At 47.3% G+C, this 12604-nt stretch overlaps 1 pseudogene across 1 annotated transcript; it reads left to right on the forward strand.

Moving 5' to 3' along the window:
* Positions 1-328: 328 nt before the first annotated feature.
* LOC144134027 (tubulin beta-4 chain-like) lies at positions 329-6291 on the forward strand (annotated as a pseudogene). The gene is made up of 7 exons (XR_013315116.1): positions 329-591; positions 1298-1406; positions 2430-2540; positions 3450-3674; positions 3824-4023; positions 5533-5969; positions 6119-6291. The product of XR_013315116.1 is annotated as a tubulin beta-4 chain-like (transcript).
* Positions 6292-12604: the final 6313 nt, after the last annotated feature.

Raw genomic sequence — 12604 nt, forward strand, 5'->3', positions numbered from 1 at the left:
AAGTTTCTTCTCTCCCTTGTATTTTTCCATCTGCCTCCTCCCATCATCATCATGTCCCGTCGTGACCCTCTTTTTTCTCCTCTTCCCGTTCCCCAGTGCAGAGTAGCAGGCCAGATATTTATTTTTCAGGCCAGCCTCTTTCTCTTCTTTTCTACCTCTCGAGCACTGAGAAAAGAAAGTAAAAGCTGGCCATGACGCGTGCCAGCGCGTTCGCCCCTGCAGCCAGGTGTGAGCACCCCGTCTGGCCGGATGATATCCGCAACGAGATAAAGTTCGTATTGTACTGCGCATATGCTCTACACGGCATCTATTACGTGAACTGAAAGTCTTACATACGGGCTCAAAGGCACATTTACCTTGGGAGAAACAGCCTGTAGCGCTTTCTTAGGTGCTATCAAGTTGCCACGTGTAAACATAGGAAAACAGTTGAAGAAGAAGTTAGCGACGTTGCGGCGCAAGGCTACAGATACGTGGACCCCTGACCCAAGCTGGCAGTCGGCACCTTGGCAGCCGAGTCGCGGAGTGGCATACAACATGCGCGAGATAGTCTACATCCAGACAGGCCAATGCGGAAACCAGATTGGAGCGAAGGTAAGCCGCCTCTTTCGCCTCGGGATATTTCGTGGCTGGAGCTGTCGCGACTTTCTTACGACCTCAGTGCCTGTTCCGAAGCGTTTACCGCTAGCGATTGCGTTGCGACCTTAACACCGTACTCTAGGATGTAGTTTCAGGCTAAGGGTTTAAGTACTTAACTTGTAAAAAAGTCATGGCTGGTAGTAGCCGCACTGCTTTTGTACTTAGTCGTGCCTTCTGTGCGTAGCACGTTGCGCCCCGGCGCAAGTGGAATCTCTGGTTCTTGACCTTTGTTTTCGAGTTGACATTTTACTTGCCGCTCGCTATTTGAGTTTCTTGTTGGTTTATGTCACCTACCTGAGCCTTTACCGTCGTTCTTGGCGGAGAGGAGACATGTAGCAGTCTTAGGCCCACTGACTGCCTCAAAAGGGATCAGGCGGAGGCCGGGGATTCTTTAATGGGATTTTTTCCCGTATCGTCTAGGTTTCGCGCCTGACGCTATTCAATGGACTGAAGTGCTTTAGGCTCTGCCAGTTTTTCGCCATCAGGAAGGCTGATGATTATGAGCCCCAGAATGCCACCTGAACCGGTTTCAGCTATGATGTTTAAGGTGTTTGGAGTTATTTCGTGTTAGAAGCGAATTCATGCCTCTAAATGTGCTTTGATAGTGGTCGCTGCTCACTGTGACACCATGATGAGTACCGATGTCTTTACACGTTTGCAGTTTTGGGAGGTCATTTCCGATGAGCACGGCATCGATCCAAGCGGAGCGTACTATGGGGATTCGGACCTCCAGTTGGAGCGCATCAATGTCTACTACAACGAGGCCTCCGGTACACGTCTTCCTGTATTTCGGTTGATAATTTCACTTTGGAACTTTCTCGTACCGTAGAGAGCGCTTTGCTCTTAAACGCTGTTAAACTGACCCCTGGCCTCTCAGCGGAGCATCTTGAGCGGCACGCCCTGGCGAGTTTTACACCGTAAAACCGATCGCGGATGATTTTGATTAGTCGCACTGAACGCGTCATGGCCTCTTCTGCTTGCGGCATGTTATGCCAGCGCAGTTGTTCAGGCCACATTGTTTTCAGCACACCTAGGTTCACTTCGAACGTTCTTCATCAAAAACGATTTTTTTTTCTTACAAATCAGGATTGTTCACAATGCCGCTGACGGAGTCATGAATCATAACCTGGTCAGGTTTGACGATGACATACCGTTAGTCTCACCTCGACAAAGTTTCCCCGTGTTGTCGTGGGTGGGATAAAAGTTTTAACGCCATGTTTGGCAACAGTAACGTTGTTGTGCTTCAGTGACTATGGCGTTCGGCTTTAGCGTCATCGTGGGATCGAATCTTGCGGCAGCGGCCGCATTTCGATGTAGGCTAAATGTTAAGACATGTGCTCGGTGATGTTATCGCACGTGAAACAGCCCCAAGTGGACCAAAGTAGTCCGTACGCCTGCATTACTGCCCCTCTGATAACCCAGTAGCGCCTTCCCAATTATAATACCATGTACCGCATTAAACGTTTAGTAATAGAGAACAGAATGGCTTAAAGCAACGTTAATTGCAGTAACTATATTTTAATGCATTTAAATTTTCCTAATCACAATGTAAGTGGTTTTGCTACTCCAACCAAATTTAATAAATATTGTTGAAGCTGCTGTTTAAGGATTGGAGGGTGGGGAGGGGGTCTAGGGCTATTAAAGTGCTGCTTTTATCAGCTGTCACAACTTTATTGTTAGCAGGATCTCTTTTCTTTGCTTCTTTTGCTTATTTCTTTGTGATGCACGTATTTCTTGTAACCACACAAACGTACTTTTGTTGCACCTAAGTGATATTTATTTTTTTGTTTGAGGAGGTAAATACGTGCCTCGGGCCATCTTGGTTGACCTGGAGCCGGGAACCATGGAGGCCGTCCGCTCGGGGCCCTTCGGACCACTCTTCCGGCCGGACAACTTCGTGTTCGGTAAGGGGTTGCTCGTCATTTCCTGAAGCAACATATTTAATTTTGCACCATTTCATCTTAAAGCACACTAAATCAGCACACTCACAAAAGCGCACGATATAGACTAAACTATAATGCGCAGAACTGGCTAAACTTTGTGCCCATATCTCTGTACGCACTGCGTACCCTTGTTGAGTTCAATCCAGTCCAAGTGCCAGTCAGTTTCATGCAGCCACGAAATCAAGTGCCTTTGAGTTGAATATGAAGTCATTTTTATAAGTTCCGTTAGAAGGGTCCCCAATACTCACGCGTAAGCTTGAAGGTTCAACACGACTTTAATGTGCAGCGAAACGGGCGTAAGTACGAGAGTGGCAATATATGTGCTTTTTCCAAAATAAGATTCTATCCGCAGTTGGTACACCGCAGAACACAACGCCCCACATCACTCCAGCAAAGCGGGTATGTGACATATTAATTAATGACTGGATGTAGTCCTCAGCGGGAGAAATCTGGCAGAGTGCAAAAAAAAATTAGGACAGCGATAAAAGATGGGTCCTGCAGGGAGCCTCCTCGTCTTGTCTGCCACATAGCTCTTTTACCAGAGTGACTTAGTGCCGAGATTGAGTTCTGAAGGCCGAGTGAAACATAGCCATCACTTTTTATAGTATTTACATGCCTGAAAACTAATTAAATTAATTCACACGTAACAGCATCCTAATATTATCCAAACTTAACTTTACCTATGAAATGCGGTGTTTATCCCCCTATTGGCTACGGCCATCAGGCCACTTAAGTCAATTTTTGTTGCCTTTCTGGCTGCTGTGTGAAGTGTGTTTGGATAGTGGCTTTCCTTTATTGCATATTCCAGTACTGATTTTCTTCAGGATACAGTTTGTGCAAGTATACGCCTTTCACGACCTGCCCCTTCAGGTCAGAGTGGTGCTGGCAACAACTGGGCCAAGGGCCACTACACCGAGGGTGCTGAACTGGTGGACTCGGTGCTCGACGTTGTGCGCAAGGAAGCGGAATCCTGCGACTGCATGCAGGGATTCCAGCTGACCCACTCCCTGGGCGGTGGTACTGGATCTGGCATGGGCACACTGCTCATCTCGAGATCGCATCATGAACACCTACAGTGTAGTGCCCTCTCCAAAGGTGTGTGCCATTATCTGCAGGACCCAATTTCAGCATCTTTGAAACAAATCAAACATGACATTTCGGCCTTGCTTTATAAGGCGTCTTCCTTGAATTTTGATCAGTCGTTATGCACAAAGTTCTCATTCTCTTCCTGCGGCTACCTCTAGGTTTCGGACACTGTCGTCGAGCCCTACAATGCTACTTTGTCGTTGCATCAGCTTGTGGAGAACACCGACGAGACCTTCTGCATCGACAACGAAGCACTCTACGACATCTGCTTCCGGACGCTGAAGCTCACTACTCCCACCTACGGAGACCTTAACCACTTGGTTTCTGCAACGATGTCGGGTGTGACCACATGCCTGAGGTAAGTATTTCGCAGCTTCGTTCAAGGGGTCACTTAAGCGCCTCATGCATGCTCATGAAGAGCCCAAAGAGGTCGACACCATCCGCCGAATTGCTAGTTCCGACGGCAGTGATCGGCTCATTATGGAACAAGCACTGCAAAGACTGCGGTCGCCAAGGTCTTTTACAAAATATTTAGAGTAATACACTACAGCTATTCTCCATGTATAAAGTGCATGTGGTGGCAATATTTTCAGAAAATACAATGACGAGCAAGAAAGCAAATAAAAGCACCCTCACCGTCCGCATAAAAACTAACAAACACCGCACCTGCTATAGCCAGCAAAGCAGCTGCTCAGGGAAGCTTTGAAAATCACTTCAAGGAAAGTGAATTCGGCAGCGGCAGCGGCAGCAATAACGAGAAGGCGGCTGTCGTCGGGAATAATGGAGCGGCGCCTAATCTACGGCATGCAATTGCACACAATAGGAATAAAATGGCCTTGTTTAACCACTGTACCTCAGAAAACTCATGAGGCGAAAAGGTAAATAAAGGCCTCGCGCTGTAAATGATGAAAAACTACTCTGTTCAAAAAGCAAACATCTCAAATCTCTTCAAAATAATTTAGGTGTGTGTCACTGGAGAATGCTTTTTGAACTGTTTCTCCTTTATAAAGCGCACATTTATCTCGTTCAGCTCCTTAATCCTAGCGTACAGGACCTCCATATAAAGCCTCACGTACAGTGAAATCAGTTATCCCCGTTTTCTCTTCGGGAAAAGGGAATACAAATTCCCACGTTTTGGTATGGAAGTTTTTCTTCGATAAATAGTGGCACTTCCTGAGGAAGTTGGGAGCAGAGTACCACATTAGCCTGCTGAGCAGTCAGTATGGAATAAATACTGGTTGCCATTTTTGGGGGATGGTGTTTTAGGGCCTGGAGAACGATCACATAATTTTAAAGTGCCACGACAACCTGCAGACCGGTGAAGTTAATAGCCATCGATGTTCTCCTAATGTAGTAATTTGTATTACCTTTGAAGCTGGATACGAAGCAGTGACCACGTGAAGAATCCATTTTTATTTTTTGTGATTTTGCCAATGAATCGAAACCAGCAACAGAAGAAATCATGTTATCTTACTGAAGCTGCTTTGTTTCTCCGCCGTTGTAATTTGAGGCAAATAACAGGCATGCAGTTTTAATGTTCTCTAGAACAGACTGGCAAAGTGTAAACTATGTCACGTCTGAAATTTCCATGAGTTCGTTCTTTCATTGGGCTTCGTTGGCTTAACTGGCGTGAAGAGAACTGAATTTCAAATTTGATGACCCGATATTCAAAAGCTTTGAATGAACAGCGGCAACAATCGCGACATTCTACAAGATGCCTCCACTGACCGTTGTAGCTGCTCCATAATCTTACCACAATCTTGTTCTGACTGCTCCCAAACAAGAGCGCCCAACATAGCTCTGTAAATTCTCTCTCCCCTTGTGAATTAAGCGGGCTTCTAATCAAGCACCGTCCCATTCCTCACAGATTTCCTGGGCAGCTGAATGCTGATCTTCGCAAGCTGGCCGTTAACATGGTGCCCTTCCCTCGCCTCCACTTCTTCATGACTGGCTTTGCTCCACTCACGTCCCGCGGCTGCCAGGAGTACCGGGCTCTTACTGTGCCGGAGCTGACGCAACAGATGTTCGATGCCAAAAACATGATGGCTGCTTGCGACCCCCGCCACGGTCGTTACCTGACAGTTGCTGCAGTCTTCAGAGGCCGAATGAGCATGCGAGAAGTCGATGACCAGATGCTCAACATCCAGAACAAGGACTCGAGTTACTTCGTTGAATGGATCCCGAACAACGTAAAGACAGCTGTCTGTGACATACCGCCTCGAGGTCTGAAGATGTCTGCTACTTTCATTGCGAACAGCACAGCCATTCAAGAGCTTTTCAAGCGGATCTCCGAGCAGTTTACAGGTGACCATCGTGTTTGATTTGAAAGTGCTTCTTAAAAGCACATGCTTTCATTGTAGGTACCCATTGCTGTAGATTTTCTGGAACAGCGCATTTTCGGGGACAGTTCTAGGAGTGTGACCCCGCCTGCTTGATATATTTTTTTTTTGCAGCTATGTTCCGCCGCAAGGCCTTTCTGCACTGGTACACCGGAGAGGGCATGGACGAGTTGGAGTTCACCGAGGCAGAGTACAACTTGAACGAACTGGTGTCAGAATACCAACAGTACCAGGAGGCCACAGATGAGGATGAGGGGGAATTCGAGGAGACCCAGGCAGAGGCCTAGTTTTAGTGTGCAGTGATTTTTTTCTTTCGCTTTACAATAAAGTGTTTGTCATGGATCCTTCTTTTTGAGCCAGGCGCTTGGGCACTTCAGTATGTCGTAGGCCCGGACTGCGTCACAAGGATGGTCACGCAAAGCAGCTAAACCTTACTGTATTGCAATGTGCGCACATCTGTAAATAGCCGTGTGACCGGCGTTTTCGGCATTTTGACGAAACTCTAAAATCTGTTAAAATCTTCTCATCGAACCACTTTTAGAGCGAACGCAAGGTGATCTTAAGGAAAACAAGTTTTGATGAGCTATTATTGGTCTCGGATACTTCCTGTCTGATGATGTGGCAAATTCTCTGTGCTGTCGAAACTGATATGAGACGAGCCGGTTTTTAGAACATCGCTACGGAGAATACATTTTGCTTATTATTCTCGGTGTTACTTGACTGAGTTTTTTGGCGTATTATCTAGCCATCATCTTTTGTCTCATATTTTTACGATTTTTAACAAATTTCAGTGACGGGATCTTCGTCAATACTAGGACGATCGAATCACTTTCCTTGAGAGGCTCTTTTACTTGAGGGAAGGAAAACACGTTGAGAAGACGCCGACAGGACATCAAGTAGCATTTGAGGCTGCAGCTTCACCAATACATTGTTCAGCGATAGTCGAGCTCCTCGGGGCTGCTGAACCTGTAGTGATCGAACCATCTCGTCCTTCTGTGAGCGGCATAGCCCTAACCCGGGACGCAGCGCAGAAAGGTTCGTCGCCAAAGGCTTTGGCGAGTCGCCACTGCGAGGAGCCCTCAACCCTTAATACTCAACGAACATTGCCCGTGTAGAATTCTGCGCTATTGATTCAGAATCCCTTAGCGTGGTGTCAACAGAAACGGAGGGTAGGTGCTTTGGAAGCCACGCGAGCTTTCGTGATCTGAAAGCCCTATGGTTGGAGGCGGGAGCGATATTTCCGGCGAGGGCCTGGGGTAAACAGCTCTTTGTCTCTATAGCAGTTTAGCGTCAGCATCACCAGCTCTTAACGCGATAGCGGTAAAGGCCCCGTTCACCCGAAAATCCAGTGCCGATGTTCGTGTTTTCGGTGTTGAGTGAAAAATTGCAAGCTCTTGGTTGCCCAGGTATTTAATGCCCAGGTATTTTTGGATGTAGAGTAGAGAACGACCGTTTGCATATATGGTAATTAACCGATTGCGCTACCGCGTTATACCCTTAGGGCGGAGCTTAAGTGATCCTTCCAAGTTTTGCATGGCAGGTAGGAAAGCGCTTCCTGATGTCCCTGGGGGGCTCAAGTATGTCTCCGTAGTACGTTTGCATTACAGGATAGGTTCCCACTTCGTCGACTACCGCTTGGTTTTATGACCGCGAGCTGTGGCGTTCGTGATTTGATTCCCGGTGTGTAGAGCCCATGTCATGGTAAGTGGTTCTCAGCTGGTACCCCCATGGCAGAATATTTGGGAAGCCTTCTCGATGGGGCTACCGCTGGTGTAATTACGACTGATTGTCTGCGAGTCGAGGTTACTGTCAAGGATCTGTGCCATCTGTTGCCGTCGGCGACTGCGAGGATTTTCGTGGTCAAATAGCATCCAGGTCGCGGCAGTGTAACGCGAAATTCGGCGACAACTCGTGCGCTACTGGATTGGAACTCGTTGCATTTTTATCGCCTTACCGTAATATCCGGTACACAGTCCGCACGCAGTGTATAGTCCGCAACGCACAATTTTGGCTGCATATGGATCGTAAAACTTTTATTTCCAACAGTTTGAGAAGCTTTAGGCCCCTCGCCTAAACGACAGCCAGAATGTCCTGGCTTGTGGCGGCGTGTTCGGCCAGTTGTACGACCTTTGTCTGAATCATCAGATCGGTGCTGAATAGGAGAGCCTCCCATTGGTCAAGCGACAGAATTTTTTTTCCCTCCAGGGGGGCAAAAGGGTATTTCCAATATATATGGTTGAGATCCGCGATGTGGTGACATAGCTTGCACACATTTGAATATTGTGACGGATAATCAAGACTACACATAACTGGATTCTGGAATGTATGAGTCTGGAGACGGCTGCCAAGAAAAAAAAATTCTAGACTTTCCGCACTCGTTACATACACTATCAGAACCAGGCGTGCGAACAGCACATAAAATTATATTTGTCGCAGTTCAAGTATCACAAAACGTGGCAATAGAGTAAGCTTCGCGAACTTTGTGCCACATTCAGCGATGCTGAAAAAGAAAAAATGCTGTGCAGTGCATATATACAGATGGTCCGCAAAGCGCAAAATATAAATTTTTTAGCATGTATAACTCGCAGACTGTATACCAGAAACAATAGTATATGTTACAGAATTTCTGCCCCTCCCCCTAAAAGAGCCGCTTGCTATATATATATATATATATATATATATATATATATATATATATATATATATATAAAATTCTTTCTCAGTATACAGGAAATGCTAGGCATCTCATGGCAAGGAAATATGCTACAGATTAGAAATTACGACCTACACTGCACTCATCATCCTCGTCCGTAGCGTTTTCCTCGTTCCATTCACTGACAAGCACAAAGCACTCCGAGCGTATGCAAATTCTAAAGCTTCATTTGGGTAAGCACAACGAATGAATGAGTCAAATAACATTTATTTACTTACATTCAACCGCATTAACGAACAGTTCGATCAGTGTTTATATTTTTTAACGGAAAGCTCATGATTCACCCAAAGATGAGGAAGACGAGGTTTGCGACGTTCCGCGATGTGTTCATCTCTAAAAACTCAAATTTCCTTTAAATAATATAAGGTACACTTTTTACGCACTTCTTGGCCTTCGCCGGATTCTGAGCTGATCCCTCTTTATGGGAGTGAGTCATTAACCTTGCGAGACCAACGACAACCAAAGACGGTTGACCACAAATCACCTACTCCTTCCGTGCAGATTCCCGACGCGGTGGCTCAGTGGTTAGGGCGCTCGACTACTGATCCGGAGTTCCCGGGTTCGAAACCGACCGCGGCGGCTGCGTTTTTATGGAGGAAAAACGCTAAGGCGCCCGTGTGCTGTGCGATGTCAGTGCACGTTAAAGATCCCCAGGTGGTCGAAATTATTCCGGAGCCCTCCACTACGGCACCTATTCATTTCTTCTTCCACTCCCTCCTTTGTTCCTTCCCTTACGGCGCGGTTCAGGTGTCCAATGATATATGAGACAGATACTGCGCCATTTCCTTTCCCAAAAAAAACCAATTATGATTATTCAGCGCAGATCGGGTTTGGGGTAGGTGTCGCATTTGTAAATATACCAGCGCAAAACGTAAGCCCATGTTACGGCAGAAGGGAAGACATTACGACAAATCCATTGCTCTCCTCACGGTAGTCGCGTCTCTTTTTGTGTACTCACTTCGTTTTTACAATGCGTGAGTATCGTTACAACTGATCCTCGTTGGACGAGCGTAATGGAAACGCCTGCTCGATGCTGCGGGCATCTTGGAAGCCTTAACGCGGGAAGCAATGCGCAAGCTGTGCAACATACTCTGAAAAGCTGTTAAAATTGTATGTACTGAATTTCGCGAGATACGGGTCAGAGTCATGTTCTCAAAAAAAAAATCCTCAGCATATTTAATCCAGTTAATGAACAATTTCGAGCGTGAGGAGGCCCGTACCAAATCGCACTCAGCTTGCCACCGTTACAAATGCTGGTAAGGAATTGTCTGTTTGGCTGCTGGGGCCTGATGTTTAATTCACAGGAAGTTATTTTAAACACCTGTTTTGATGCACAGCACGGAGAAGGCGCAAATGCAACCATTTTTCGCTTAATTTTGCACACTAGGTATGCGGATATCCATGGCTATTGAGGAAGGCTCCAGTTTTGTTCCTCTTACGTTATGTTAAGGTCTGTTTACACGATGAACCCCATATCGGAGACGCCGCAGTGCCTTTGGTGGTCGTCTGCTGATACCAAGGTCGCCAGTTGGATTCCTGCGGCGGCCTGCGGCCATATTTCGATGGAGGCGTAATACAAAAATACCCGTGTGCTGCAGCGACAAGTGGCGCATGTTAAAGATCCCCATTTGGGCTAAATTATTCTGCAGCCCTCCACTACGGTGTTCCTCATACCCCATGTGTCGGTTCGAGACGTTAAACTCGACAATTACAAAAAAATAAAACTTTTCTTTTTTGTAATTGTCCCTTCAGCTTTATTAAAGCAGAAAAAATACTAAGATATTGTTTCGGCGCAGGCTATCTTTAGTATTTTTTTTTTACCGGCGGTGTATAGCACCCCTTCAAAAATATTTCTGGCTACGCCACTCTCGTGCTCATCAGCTGAAGCTGAAGGCAGGGGTCAGAGTCAGCCGGGATTCTCACTGCTCCTGTTATAGTGCCTAGAATATACTTGCTAGTGTGCCGAGGGAGCGCGCTCGCGTGGCCGCTGCGGTGATGCCTTCCTGCGGCCACCGCGTGGCGGCGCTGCCATTCGCTAAGGTGCCACCACGCCGCGTTCGCTGCCGAGGCTGCGTAGGTGCGCTGCGCTTTTCGCTACGGTAGCCTGTCTCTGAACACTTTGAGAGCACTTTTTGCATAAAAACACTACTGGCTGTGGACAATATAACCGGCCTGGCATTACCAGGAGAAAATCCTGGACTGAAACAGCGCTCGCCGAAGCGTTTGACACGTACCACCAGGTCCAGTCTGCTCGATTTTTATTCGTTTATTCTTTGTGGTGAACCGCGGAAGGACTGGAAATAAGCAACGAAAGTTGATGCGTTGGCCGCATTGCGTTGTGATTGAACGATCGAGTATGGTCCGGACTCATTGTTGCTACATGGAAACATCCGATCGAGATCTTATTCGACTAGGGGCCAGTCGATTGCGATCCACGCATCGCGATCGCGGGTGAAGGATATCGTATGCACCTTCATGCTGAGTGAGCGCTCGGCTAGCTCTGTCCAGGTGGAAAGACCGAGTCGTGGCCCCCATTCTCAACGGCGAGCAGATCATCTAACCGGGAATGGCATCGCATATAGGTAAAAGAAAAGCGGGACTCTGTCGCTCTTTCCCACCACGGGTTCCGTCTTCAAAGATCGCATGCGACGATCAACACAAGCAGTTGGAATAGGTGTGTTTGATTTGCTAATCACAGCTTGCTTCATACAACTTATGCAGGTGTGTATGAGCTTGCGCTTCCCTTTGTAACTAGAACAAAAGAAAATGGTGATTGTACCATATTGATTCTTATTTACAAATCTGGAATACAGTAAAAACAGATAAAAAACAGAGCTTGTTGTAAGCACGCGCTTGCTTTGTTCTTTTCCGAGAAAATACACTGTAGCGACTACAAGGCTGCGTTCTGGCATCAAGCTTCCAAATGTTAGCATTCTTTCTATATAAAAAGTGGCAAAGTTGTTTTTCTCCGCTCCATAACGCGCGTAGGCTACAGAGCCAGCAGGTGCTACAGATATTTTGGTCCGGGTTGCAGGGATACAAATTGAGTCCAACGGATGCTGATCTTCAACAGCAATACAGCCCATCTGCTGCTGCGGGCATGAGCTCTCAGTCGGCTCCTCTGTTGCTGCCGGCTCGTCGGAAACATCGTCGAGCGTGCTTGACGGTCCATGGCTGACGCCTGCACCGGCACTGCGCGTGTGCCCTTTAGCGGCAGGTTGGTCACACAGGCTCCTCACTTTTCTTTTCGATGTCTTCTTAGGCAGGAGGTATTTCGGATAGTTGTCGAATACTGCTGGCATGACATCGGGCATGAGATGGGGTCTATCTCTGGCGAGCTCGTTGACGACACCGTTCACCGTCTCTCGATGTGGCAGTCTTCAAAATGTTTGTCGCAGACAACACACGCTGGAGTCAACTTGCGGTCCTGTGTTTTGATCAGCCGCTCCCACTCCGCAAGCCGTGTTGGGTCCGAGGACACACGGAACATGGAAACCTTGCCCGGACTCGACGGGTAGCCACTCCGACAGAGCGGCACGAAATATGTTTTTTTTCCCGGCCTTGATGCTTCGAATTTACCAGTATTAGTCGCTGTGGTTTTCTCTCACCTGGAACAGCACGGACAGAACAACAGAAAAAAAGCGTAGATGCGACCAAACTGCTATTATCCACACCGCGCACGACCAATGCAACTGCAGCGACTGCGGCATGTCCGGCAGCGACGGCACCTTTACGACGAGCAGCTCCCCTCGCGGCCAAAGTTGGAAGGAATCGCGCGCGCTACCACCCTCTCCCATTGGGAGAGCGCTCCGCTCGACACACTAGTAAGATATTCTAGGCACTATACTCCTGTGAAGACTTGCATATCTGACCTCGCATTCGCATGT

The sequence above is a fragment of the Amblyomma americanum genome, chromosome 1 (assembly GCF_052857255.1).
Source record: "Amblyomma americanum isolate KBUSLIRL-KWMA chromosome 1, ASM5285725v1, whole genome shotgun sequence".
Lineage (NCBI taxonomy): Eukaryota > Metazoa > Arthropoda > Arachnida > Ixodida > Ixodidae > Amblyomma > Amblyomma americanum.